A 12,500-nucleotide genomic window follows, 5' to 3' on the forward strand; every position below is an offset into this window, starting at 1 on the left:
ATGATGATGAAGATGATGATGATGATGGTGTATAATCCAGAACTAATGCTGGTCAGAGACATGATTCAGCAACTGAAAACAATACCGATTATGAGAAATCAGTAGAAAATAAGACAGACAGACAGACGGACAGACAGACAGACAGACAGACAGACAGACGGATAGACAGACGGATAGACAGACAGACAGACAGACGGACAGATGGATAGAGACACAGACAGATAAACAGTAAGACGCAAGGACAGGTGGATGGATGGACGGACGGACAGACAGACAGACAGACAGACAGAAAGACGGACAGATGGATAGACAGACAGACAGATAAACAGACAGACGCACGGACAGGTGGATGGATAGACGGACGGACAGACAGATGGATAGACAGACAGACAGACAGACAGACAGACAGGCAGATAGACAGAAGGACGGACAGACAGATAGCCGGAAAGACAGACAGACGGACGGACAGACATACAGACGGATAGACAGACAGACGGACAGACAGATAAACAGACAGATAGATGAACAGACAGACGGATAGACAGATAAACAGACAGACAGACAGGCGGATGAACAGACAGACAGACAGGCGGATAGACAGAAGGACGGACAGACAGATAGACAGACGGACGGACAGACATACAGACGGATAGACAGACAGACAGATGGATAGACAGACAGACGGATAGACAGACAGTCGGACGGACAGAGACAGACGAAAGGACAGACAGACAGACAGACAGACAGATGAACAGACAGACAGATGGACGGACAGACAGACGGACAGACAAACAGATGGATAGACAAATGGACGGATAGACAGACAGACAGATGAACAGACTGACGGACGGACAGACAGACAAACAGACAGATAGACAGACAGACAGACAGATAAACAGACAGATATATGAACAGACAGACAGACAGACGGAATGACAGACGGATAGACAGACAGACAGATGGACAGACAGACAGATAAACAGACAGATATATGAACAGACAGACAGACAGACGGAATGACAGACGGATAGACAGACAGACAGATGGACAGACAGACAGATAAACAGACAGATATATGAACAGACAGACAGACGGACAGATGGACAAATGGATAGACAGACAGACAGATAAACAGACAGACCGACAGATGGACGGATGGGTGGACAGACAGAGACAGAGACAGACAGACAGACGGACGGACGGACGGACAGACAGACAGATAGATAGACGGATAGACAGACAGATGAACAGACAGACAGACAGACAGACGGATAGACAGAAGGACGGACAGACAGATAGCCGTATAGACAGACAGTCGGACGGACAGACATACAGACGGATAGACAGACAGACAGATAGATGAACAGACAGACAGACAGACGAATAGACAGACGGACGGACAGACAGACAGACAGACAGACGGACGGACGGACAGACAGACAGACAGACAGATGAACAGACAGACAGATAGCCGTATAGACAGACAGTCGGACGGACAGACATACAGATGGATAGACAGACAGACAGATAGATGAACAGACAGACAGACAGACGAATAGACAGACAGACGGACAGACAGACAGACGGACGGACGGACAGACAGACAGACAGACAGACAGATAGATGAACAGACAGACAGACAGACAGACGAATAGACAGACGGACGGACAGACAGACAGATGGACGGACGGACAGACAGACAGACAGATGAACAGACAGACAGACAGGTGTACAGTCAGGCGTATCCCACATCTGCGCTCCTCTTTCTCTTCATCCTCTTCGCCTTCTTTTATTCTCCTGCTGGACGGAGACGAGGAGGAGTCAGGTGCGTGAGGGGCTCAAGACACACACACACACACACACACACACACACACACACGCACACACATGCACACACACAGACATGGGGCCGCATGCTGATGGCAGAGCTGTGTGTTTGTTTTTGCTTTGGCTCTTCAGCATCTTCTCTGTCACACACACACACACACACACACACACACACAGTCTGGACGGAGCTCTCCTTCAGTTTTGCGGATGCCAGATCCACCATCTGCAGCGCGGCCAAACAAAACAAAGCCTGCGTCTCCTCTGTGCGTCCGCGCATTTCTGGAGGATCTGGAGGACAAAACACACATTCAGGAGGCACAGTGCAGCAGATTGTGTGTGTGTGTGTGTGTGTTTAGTCTTAATGTTATCTGGCTGCTGCTGCTGGTACGTTTAACCCTCCTGTTGTCTATAATTCTCTATACACTGTTGCGCCTCTCAGGCCAGACAGAGCCGCCTTCACCAGAGCTGTGAACTAAAGCAGATTCATTTCAGTTCAGTTCTCAAATCCATCCTGCATGAAGACACGAGCTGATCAACACACACTCTGTCAAGGTGCAGGCGTTCCCTCATCAGTGTGCAGAACTTCAGCAAATTATTGTCTCGTTTGTTGACCAACTATCAGAACAAATCTAAAATCAAGAAGTGTTAAAGAGAGGTAAAAATATAGTGTTGTGTTCAGCAATAATGAGTCAATCTGACACTGGAGGAAGAGAAATAATACTGTTTACACTGTGACACTAGAGTATTCTGCTCCTCCATGGTCAGGGTATTCTGCTTGTTTTAAGGAGAAACTCTCTTCATTCAGACTCATGATTGCTGAACACAACACTATACTTGCTGCTGCTCTAGAAAATGCAGACTGAATACAGAATTGTTAGCTATTTAGTCTAGAAACGACAGAAACATGACCCTGAACAGGCTCTATTTTAACGATCTAGGTGCAAAGTCTAAAGAGCATGATGCAAAAGCATTAAGATCGTGTCTGAATCCACTTCTGCTATTGTAAGGGTGGATAAATCCACTCTTGTGTCACTGCGCATGGTCGAACAGCGCTGTGCTTATTCTCTTAATGAGTTCTGGGTGTGTTTTGAGCATAACCTGCATTTAACCAATCAGAGTCTCGTCTCTCATTCCCTTTAAGGATGCGTTTACACCTGTGAATCGATTCTCGTGTTCCAAAACGGGGATTAAAATAGTTACATTGTAGCTCTTAGTTCTTGGTGCGGCTCACTCTCGCACGGCAAAGCGGACCAAAAGAGCTAAAACAAGTCATGTGTGAGTAAACTCTCCTCACAATAGTTTCACGGTTTAGATTAGTCCCGCTCAGCTGTCATGCGCCTTTATTTAATTTCTGGCGATGAGCATTAAGACAATATAAGCGCAAAGCTGCACTTTAATTATGAATGGTGACACCCACAGACGTCATCACCAAATATAAATCAGAGGTGAGACTTTCTCATACAGAGCAGTTGGCCTGTGCATTATAGGCTTTACATTATTGAGAAATAACATATAAACCAAGACTGCAGTATAGTCAGTTTTCCTAACTGATAAACAGCTCTCGTTAATAGTTCAACTTTCACTTTCGTATTTTACATGAAACGCACATTTACCGGTAGAATGACCTCACGCCGGCGAAGCAGTGGCACAGTAGGTAGTGCTGTTGCATCACAGCAAGATGGTCGCTGGGTTGTTGGTTCGATCCTCGGCTCTGTTGGCGTTTCTGTGCAGGTGCTCCGGTTTCCCCCACAGTCCAAACACATGCGGTACAGGTGAATTGAGTAGGCTAAATTGTTCGTAGTGTATGAGTATGAGTGTGTGTGAGTGTTTGTAGATGGGTTGTGGCTGGAAGGGCATTCGCTGTGTAAAATACACGCTGGATAAGTTGGTGGTTCATTCCGCTGTGGCGACCCCGGATTAATAAAGGGACTAAGTTGACAAGAAAATGAATGAATGAATGAATGAATAAATGACCTCCTGCCTACTCATAATTCTCTCTTCATATTAGTATACATGACTATGACAAATCCATAATACACTGTGATACAGCCGGGCTTGGATCTTATCACTTTCTCACTACAATCGATCTACTCCAAAGTTTGTTTCAATCAAGCCAAGACCACCTCATTTAGACGATCTCGGACCGATTGTTTTGGCACAAATCCGAGTGTGATTGCTAGATGCACATATGCCAAACTAACTGGGCAAACGAGACCGGTTCAGAGACAAAAGTCTAGGTGTGAAGCACCCTTAGAGTCAGTTGCGTCGCTCCATGGTGCATTTGCTATTTACATAGTGAACTTTGTAAGTGTAGAAGCTGAACGCTTCATCAGCAAGAACACAGTTAAATAGAGCATCTGCAGCGCGAGGATAAAGAACGAGCCTCCTCCATTCAGCCTCTTTACTTTATTCCTTTACTTTACTCCTTTACTTTGGTGGAGTGAGGAAACGGTGGAAACTCACTCCACTGAACACATCCATCAGCCCACAGATTTAATTTCCTTTGTTAGGCGCAAAGATTTGCTTCAAAACTATTTCGAAATTCAGTTCTGATCTCCAGCAAAGGAATAAATGAACAATAATAATGAAGTGTGCTCAGAAAACTGAGTTATATCCAAACACACGTCCTGTTCTTATCCACATATGCTGATGCAGACGCCTCCAAATCCCCACAGCTGGACACATCTACACTTGTGTTTATTAAAGCAAGTATAAATCTGCAGATAATCAATAATACTGATCATAATAATCACATTATACAGATGCAGATGGTCATCACTAAACTGAAGAAGCCCCCGGGGTGAAGAAGGCATGGAGGCAGTGGTGACAATCATCATTTCTGGATCATTTTAATCCTTTAATTGTTTTCATCTGTAGAGATATTTGTGTGTTGCTGATCATCCTGTGTGTGTTCAGCGTTTAGACCTGCATATGTGCATAACTAACACACTCTGCTGGACTCTAGAGCAGCTCTTAGTTGGTCAATGGTGCTGTTGGTCTATTTTAGCTCCTCAGAATAGCAACGCTCCAACAATGCGCCTTAACACACCTCCTTTATAGACCAGCACACACACACACGAGGCCACAAAGTGACACAAATAGATTTACTATTTAAACAACGGTGAAAATTACAGTTGCGCTGGTCTCAAAATAGCAGCAAATCACGGCAAACACATCTTGCGCCTTATGCCCTGGGTAAGAAAAGCTTGTTTTCAGTGTTGTGCTGTTTCCTTCGTTCTTTTATGTATTTTGTGCCACTCGTTCACACATGATAAAACTCTCAGAATTTGATTTTGTCTTATAATCATAATAATGAGGACGGATTTAGTTGTAGGTGTGTTATTCGTGTCTGGAGTCGCAGGCTGTGCTGGAGGTTCGGGTTAACGGCGCGCTCCACTGGATGAAGCTGAATCAGTGTCAGCGAGAGGTTATATTGGTTATATATTATATTCTTTATTTGTCATCGAGTTCTGTCAGGCCTTTCCGCTCCCAATTCTTCCTGCGGCTTTCATTTCCCGCCGCTCTCAGAAAATTCATTCCAGAGACTTTAACCTCAACAATACCTTAATGAATCAGTGGTGAGCCGGGCGGATTTACGGGGTCAAATCACCTCACAAACACACACTTCAGAAGCTTTTTGTGCGCGCCGATAAGCCCACATCAGTATTAAGCCCTGGATATGAGCCGGAGGTCACTGATGCACGCTTCAGGATCAACCCCATAAGTTTTCCAATGGCCAGAAGATAAATCCTGCTTTTAAAGAGCGAGCCCAAAGCCCCAGGATGAGTCTCAGGGATGGAGAGACGCCCGCGATGGTCATTCTGCGGTGGGAAATATTGAGGGCATTCGCTGCCGGGGTCAATAATCATATGTTATACGTGTCTGAAGGAGAGATCTAGAGCACTCCATCATCATCCTGTCAGCTCACATAACAATAATACAGTTTTATTTCTACAGCACTTTCTCTACATAACATGCCGAAGCCAAAATGAGCAAATATCAAAGACAACATCAGTGTTTGCTGTCTGTTCTTTTAATAACTACTTATTTAAAATGAGCTGAGACAACTTGATCTTTAATCCACTTAAATGTGGAAGAACTAATAAGTTAACTTAATTTTTTTCATGTCCCAACACAAAGGTTCAATCAAAGAATGATGTTTGCTGATTGATCAAACGACTTGTTTAAAATCAACTGAAACACCACACGGTGGCGCTGTGGTCAGCACTGTCGCCTCACAGTAAGAAGGTCTCTGGTTTGAGCTTCAGCTGGGTCAGTTGGTGTTTCTGTGTGGAGTTTGCATGTTCTCCCTGTGTTGGTGTGGGTTTCCTCCGGGTGCTCCGGTTTCCCCCACAGTCCAAACACATGCGCTATAGTGCTGGATATATGCTGAAATAGTTGCCGGTTCATTCCACTGTGGTGACCTCTGATAAATAAGGGACTAGGAAGGAAAGAGAATGAATGAAACACAAGGACTACTGAGTTATTTTGGGTGGGACAATCTTCAATCCACTTAAATGAGTTGAAATAATTGAGTTAACTTAATTCCTTCCTGTTTTCCCAACACAAAGCAATTGTGTAGAACTCAGTTATTATTTTTACAGTGCTGGATACTCAAATATAAAAACAGATATAAGCAAATACAGAAGACAAAATAAACAGGAAATGCTAACAAATACTGGAAGAACACAAACACACTTTAAGCAATGTTATTATTAACACTCTGTTTTATAAACATGTTCACGTCATGTGTTATTTACTAAAGCTGTACAAACTACAAAATAGAAACGACATGTTAATAATCTAGGCTTTCAGTAGACAAAACCAATGTTCATTCACACTGCAGCAATGCTGAGTTTTGTCATGTTTCTAGTGCAAATATCTAAATACTTTTAAATCAAGATGCATTTTTAGACACGCAATGAATATAGTCTTATTTTTAGATTTTTTTTTTTAAATAAGTGAGTTTTTTAACAATACTGATCATAATAATCACATTATACAGATGCAGATGGTCATCAATAAACTGAAGAAGCCCCCGGGGTGAAGAAGGCATGGAGGCAGTGGTGAAAATCATCATTTCTGGATCATTTTAATCCTTTAATTGTTTTCATCTGTAGAGATATTTGTGTGTTGCTGATCATCCTGTGTGTGTTCAGCATTTGGACCTGCATATGTGCATAACTAACACACTCTGCTGGACTCTAGAGCAGCTCTTAGTTGGTCAATGGTGCTGTTGGTCTATTTTAGCTCCTCAGAATAGCAACGCTCCAACAATGCGCCTTAACACACCTCCTCTATAGACCAGCACACACACACATGAGTCCACAAAGTGACACAAATAGATTTACTATTGAACCAATGGTGAAAATTACAGTTGCGCTGGTCTGAAAATAGCAGCAAATCACGGCAAACACATCTTGCACCTTGCTTTTTAAAAACATGTTCACGTCATGTGTTATTTACTAAAGCTGTACAAACGACACAACAGAAACGACATGTTAATAATCTAGGCTTTCAGTAGACAAAACCAATGTTCATTCACACTGCAGCAATGCTTTTCTTTGAGTTTTTGTCTGGTTTCTAATGCAAATATTTAAATATTCTTAAATCAAGACGCATTTTCTAGACAAGAATAAAATATAGTGTTGCAGAGTTTTTCCCTGAAACAAGCAGAATAATCAGCCAACATAATCAGGGCTGGAGTGGGACTCCTTTTTAGCTCTGGAGTTTCAAGCCTTAGACCGGCCCACCTCAGTTGACGACTGACTATATTAAAATAACGTTATTTCCAATTCAGTTTCTAATGACACTAACACGTTTTTTTCAAGGACACAGCTGCTTCAGAACTTCCAATGTTTTTCATAAATATGAGAACATTAATTCTTTATAGATATCCAGTCCTTTGTAACGGTCGTCAGCATCACACACACACACACACACACACACACACACACACACACACACACACACACACACACACACACACGCACACACACAAAATTGTACCCCTACATAAGTTACCCTAACAGTATTATTTGTCTCAACACTAATAAAAAAAAAAATAAATAAAAATGATCCTGCTGAGGATGGAACTCGGATCGGCGGCGTGATAACGCTGCGTGCTAACCACTAGACCAAGACGGCATGTCTTGATGTCTACTCTTTTTCTCCCTTTTTTAGATTTGTGATCAAGTTCTGTCAGATTTATTAATGTAGTGAATCATCTGATTTTCATTGAGCAGGTGTAATATTCATTAATATAAGGTGCAGCTATTTGGAATTATAACTTAGTTACATTATCATTAACCTGCGGGCTGCATTTTGCTCACGGGGCTGTGAGAAAATAAATAAAATGAGTGGAGCTGCGGCAAAATAATGAATAAAAATAGTGAGGCTATGGTCAAATTAATAAATAAATAAATAAAGTGCAACTGCTGAGCGTGCAAGCAGCTAGGGACACCGGCCCTCACAGCCAAAAAACGGACCGGCCCACCGGGATTTCTCCCGGTGCTCCTGATTAGCCAATCCGGGCCTGAACATAGTAAGTGTGGTATGAATGGTAATCTTATTTGAAAGTTAAATGATTTATTCTGCTCCTCCATTGTCAGGTTATTCTGTTGTTTTAACTCTCCTCATTTTGACTGATTATTTCTGCAATTTTAGATATCTGCACTAGAAACAAGTGAGAAATGCAGTATGACAGGCTTTATTGCAGTTTTTCATTGCACGTCATTTAAGTGTGTATTTTGTTATGCTTTACCTGTGTTCGTATCTGTAGAAAACAGCGCCGGTGCACATTTTCAAAGAGCTTAAAATCTGGACTTTAGCAGCACTTCCTTCAGCCAAGCTTCACATTTGTATTCACGCCTGTGCTCTGATGACATGCACCAGACTTTAAACTTTTCCTCCTATCTACAGTGTATATAATGTGAGAAACTGCACACTTAACGTAATCCTCCTGCTGTCTGATTAATGTGTTTTTCACAGGTTTCTGAGGACTATCTCAGATGGACTTTAAAGGGCAGCTGTTATGCAGAAATGACGTTTATGCAGGGTTTAAACCCAGTTGTGTGTGTGTGTGTGTGTGTGTGTGTGAGTGTGTCAGCAGTGTGTGAGTATCTCTAGCAGCCTCTAATGGTCTACATGAACTAATTGTGTTTGTTCTAATCAGACTTGATGCAGAAACACTTTGATTGACATTCTCCCTTTGTACGTGTCATCAGAGGGGGAAAGCCCCGCCCACTAGTGTCCATCTCTCCATCTCATTAGCATAAACAGCAGCCCTGAGTGAGAAGCAGCCGTCTGTCCATCAGAGTTTTGATTCTGATGTTTTATTAACACACAGGTGTCTGTAGCTCCGCCCTCTTCTGAATAGAGCACAGTCTGATTTGCATTTAAAGCGACAGTCACCAAATCACCACAATTAGGATCACAGCCTGAAAGGGTCAGCTTCAGAGAGCTGGAGAACATCATCTGTGTGCTGTTCTCAGCTGAAACGCCTCTACACTCTACAGACAGCAGATATCTTGTAAAACAGGCAGATTAGGTCTCCTTTAAGTTCTGCAGTGAGGTGTTGAGTATTTTTCATAACAAATGCAGGAGCTGAGTGTTTTCTGATTGAATCTCCATGAGGTTTGATTGTTGTTCTGCCAGCCGGACGACTGATGGTCTCCTTCTGTAATGAATTGATCACTGAGTGAACATGTGACTGAATGCATCAGATAATGACAGGAGAGACTCACTCAAGAGCTTTACTGCTGTTATTCACTATAGAAGAGCTGTGGAAACGTCATTAAAGCAGACTAAACATTTAATAAAGCTTAATAAATGCAGAAATCACTCCCCGTCTGACCTGCAGATACCACATGAATCAGGCAGGTCCATTCACATCACTCCCGGACCTGATCCCAACTTAAAGGACTGATAGCTCCACCCAAAATGACTGATAGCCCCGCCTTAAATGACTGATATCCCCATCCTAAAGGACTAATAGCTCCGCCCTTATTAAATGACAGCCGTGCAATACATGTCTGATAGCTCTACTGTAAAACACTGATAGACACACCCTGAATGACTTGTAGCCCCGCCCTAATGCCTGATTCACAACACTTCAACACTTCCCATTCACTTTGAATGAGTGATGTCAAGCATTGCTGAACTGAACTGTGGGTCTGTCGGCGTAGCTTCAGTGGCGTTGCTTGCTGAAGAAGTTGAGAATTTCTCAACTTTCAAGCACCAATGGAAGCGCCAGCCAATCAGATCACTTTGTGTAAATACCTCAGCTCAGACAGTAGCTGGATGCAGATTCATTTCATTGGCTGACGCTGCTATGATGATCACGTCGACCCCAACTTCAGACACGCCCTCCGTCATGCATTGACGCTGTACCTGTGTGAATTGGGTGTTAAGGACTGAGAGCCCTGCCATACATGTCTGAGAGCTCCACCTTAAAGGACTTATAGCCCCACCTTAAATGTCTGATAACCCCGCCTTAAATGTCTGATAGCTTCACCCTAAATGACTGATAACTCCACCCTAAAGACATGATAGCTCCGCCCTAAATGTCTGATAAACCCACCCTAAACGTCTGATAACCCCGCTATAAATGTCTGATAGCCCTGCTCTAAATGGCTGATAGCCCTGCCCTAAATGACTGATAGCCCCTCCCTAAATGGCTGATACCCCCGCCCTAAATGGCTGATAGCCCCGCCCTAAATGGCTGATACCCCCGCCCTAAATGGCTGATACCCCCGCCCTAAATGGCTGATAGTCCCGCCCTAAATGGCTGATAGTCCCGCCTTATATGGCTGATAGCACTACTCTATATGACTGATAGGTCCACCCTAAAGGACTGATAGCCCCACCCTAAATGACTAATAACCTGCACTCTAAAGGAGTTATAGCCCGCTCTAAATGATTGATAACAACGCCCTAAAGGACTGATAGCCCTACCCTAAATGGCTGATAGCCCCCCCTTATATGACTGATAGCCCCACCCTAAAGGACTGATAACCCCGCCCTATATGACTGATAGCCTCGCCTTATATGACTGATAGCCCTGCTCTATATAACTCATAGCCCGGCCCTGTATGACTCATAGTCCGGCCCCATAGGACTGATAGCTCCACCCAGTATTACTCATTGCCCAGCCCCATATGACTCATAGCCCAGCCCCATATGACTTATAACCCCGCCCTGTATGACTCATAGCTCCACCCTAAATGCATTCCATATGATCAGATGTAAAGACAGCAGGTTTTGAGGGCGAGAGGTTATGATTATTGATTAAACAATTATAAAGGCTAATACATATTTAGAAAATATTGAAGTGCACATGAAAAGCATGATTAAATAAAGCTAAAACTAAGACGAGCACGTTTAAACCTCATGGCCAATTTAAACCGTAATGACTCCACACAGCTCCATCTGAACACCCCTGCTGGAGCTTTACTAGAGCCGGCTTCACTGACTGAATGTGCATGAACATCACCTGGATTAAACCACTCAAGAGAATCAACAGGGGGTGTTCATTCTGCTCAACTCTCCATCAGTGCCGGCGCTTTGTGTGCAGATTGACAGCTCATAGAGTCTCAGTGTTAATCTCAGTGTTGATCGTGTGTGTGTGTGTGTGTGTGAGGCATCTCAAAGGTCAATCTCTGAGTGCTGACAGTGATGGACAATATAATATACAGCTCAGACTCACTGCATTACAGCGCACAATACACAAGATGCATTATGATACAAAACTGGCTGTTCAGGGCGAAAAACTACACACACCCGATTACGCACAGACACACTCACATACACACACAAACACAAACTGCCTAATTAGCCTTATTACATTAAACATGCATTTCATCTGATCAAACAAATCAATGTGTGCACATGTATGTGTGTGTGTGTGTGTGAAGTGACTGACTGAAGCCATTATTGTGCTGCGCTTTTATTTTGAAGGGATGAAGAGTGTTTGTTTGAGGTTTGTTTTCTTGAACTTCAACCTTTCGGTACAGATATTTCCTACATTAATCAAGTGTGTGGACTGATAATATTGGATTTACCTGTTTTTTGGGATTGCTTGGGTTGAATCAGACAGATCTGAGGTGAGATGCTCATTCTGGAGTGTGTTTTGTCTGTTTTTCAGGTGTGTTTTGGATTATTGACTTTGGCTTGTTGTCTGAATGTTGATTTGATTTGCTCATGTTGCTTCTGTTGGTCATGCTGTGTCAGACTAATGACAAAATTATCTAAAATAAATGTATAAAATGAATTATATGATCTCAAAAATGGTCTAAAAGTGCATAAAATTTAGTAAACGATTTCAAAAATTGTCTTAAAAATGCATAAAATGAGTTATATGATTTCGAAAATTGTCTAGAAATGCATAAAAAGAATTATATGATCTCAAGAATGATTTTAAAATGCATAAAATGAATGATCTGATCTCAAAAATTATCTTAAAATGCATAAAATTGGTTATATGATCTCAAGAATGATTTTAAAATGCATAAAATGAGTTATATGATCTCAAAAAAAATCTAAAAGTGAATAAAACTTATTATACAATTTCAAAAATTGTCTTAAAAATGCATAAAATGAGTTATATGATCTCAAAAATGATCTTAAAATGCATAAAATGAGTTATATGATATCAAAAATGATCTTAAAAATGC

At 42.4% G+C, this 12,500-nt stretch overlaps 1 protein-coding gene across 10 annotated transcripts in view; it reads left to right on the forward strand.

Annotated features, from left to right (window-relative positions):
• dcc (DCC netrin 1 receptor) overlaps positions 1-12,500 on the forward strand; it is a 418,185-nt gene that overhangs the window by 127,902 nt on the left and 277,783 nt on the right. Inside the window, exon 1 of one of the 10 annotated variants that reach the window (XM_087252691.1) lies at positions 11,781-11,930. The gene's annotated coding sequence lies outside the window, so the exon portion shown is untranslated. 10 annotated transcript variants of the gene reach the window in all.

This window comes from Danio rerio, chromosome 5 (assembly GCF_052040795.2).
Source record: "Danio rerio strain M-AB ecotype USA chromosome 5, GRCz13ab, whole genome shotgun sequence".
Lineage (NCBI taxonomy): Eukaryota > Metazoa > Chordata > Actinopteri > Cypriniformes > Danionidae > Danio > Danio rerio.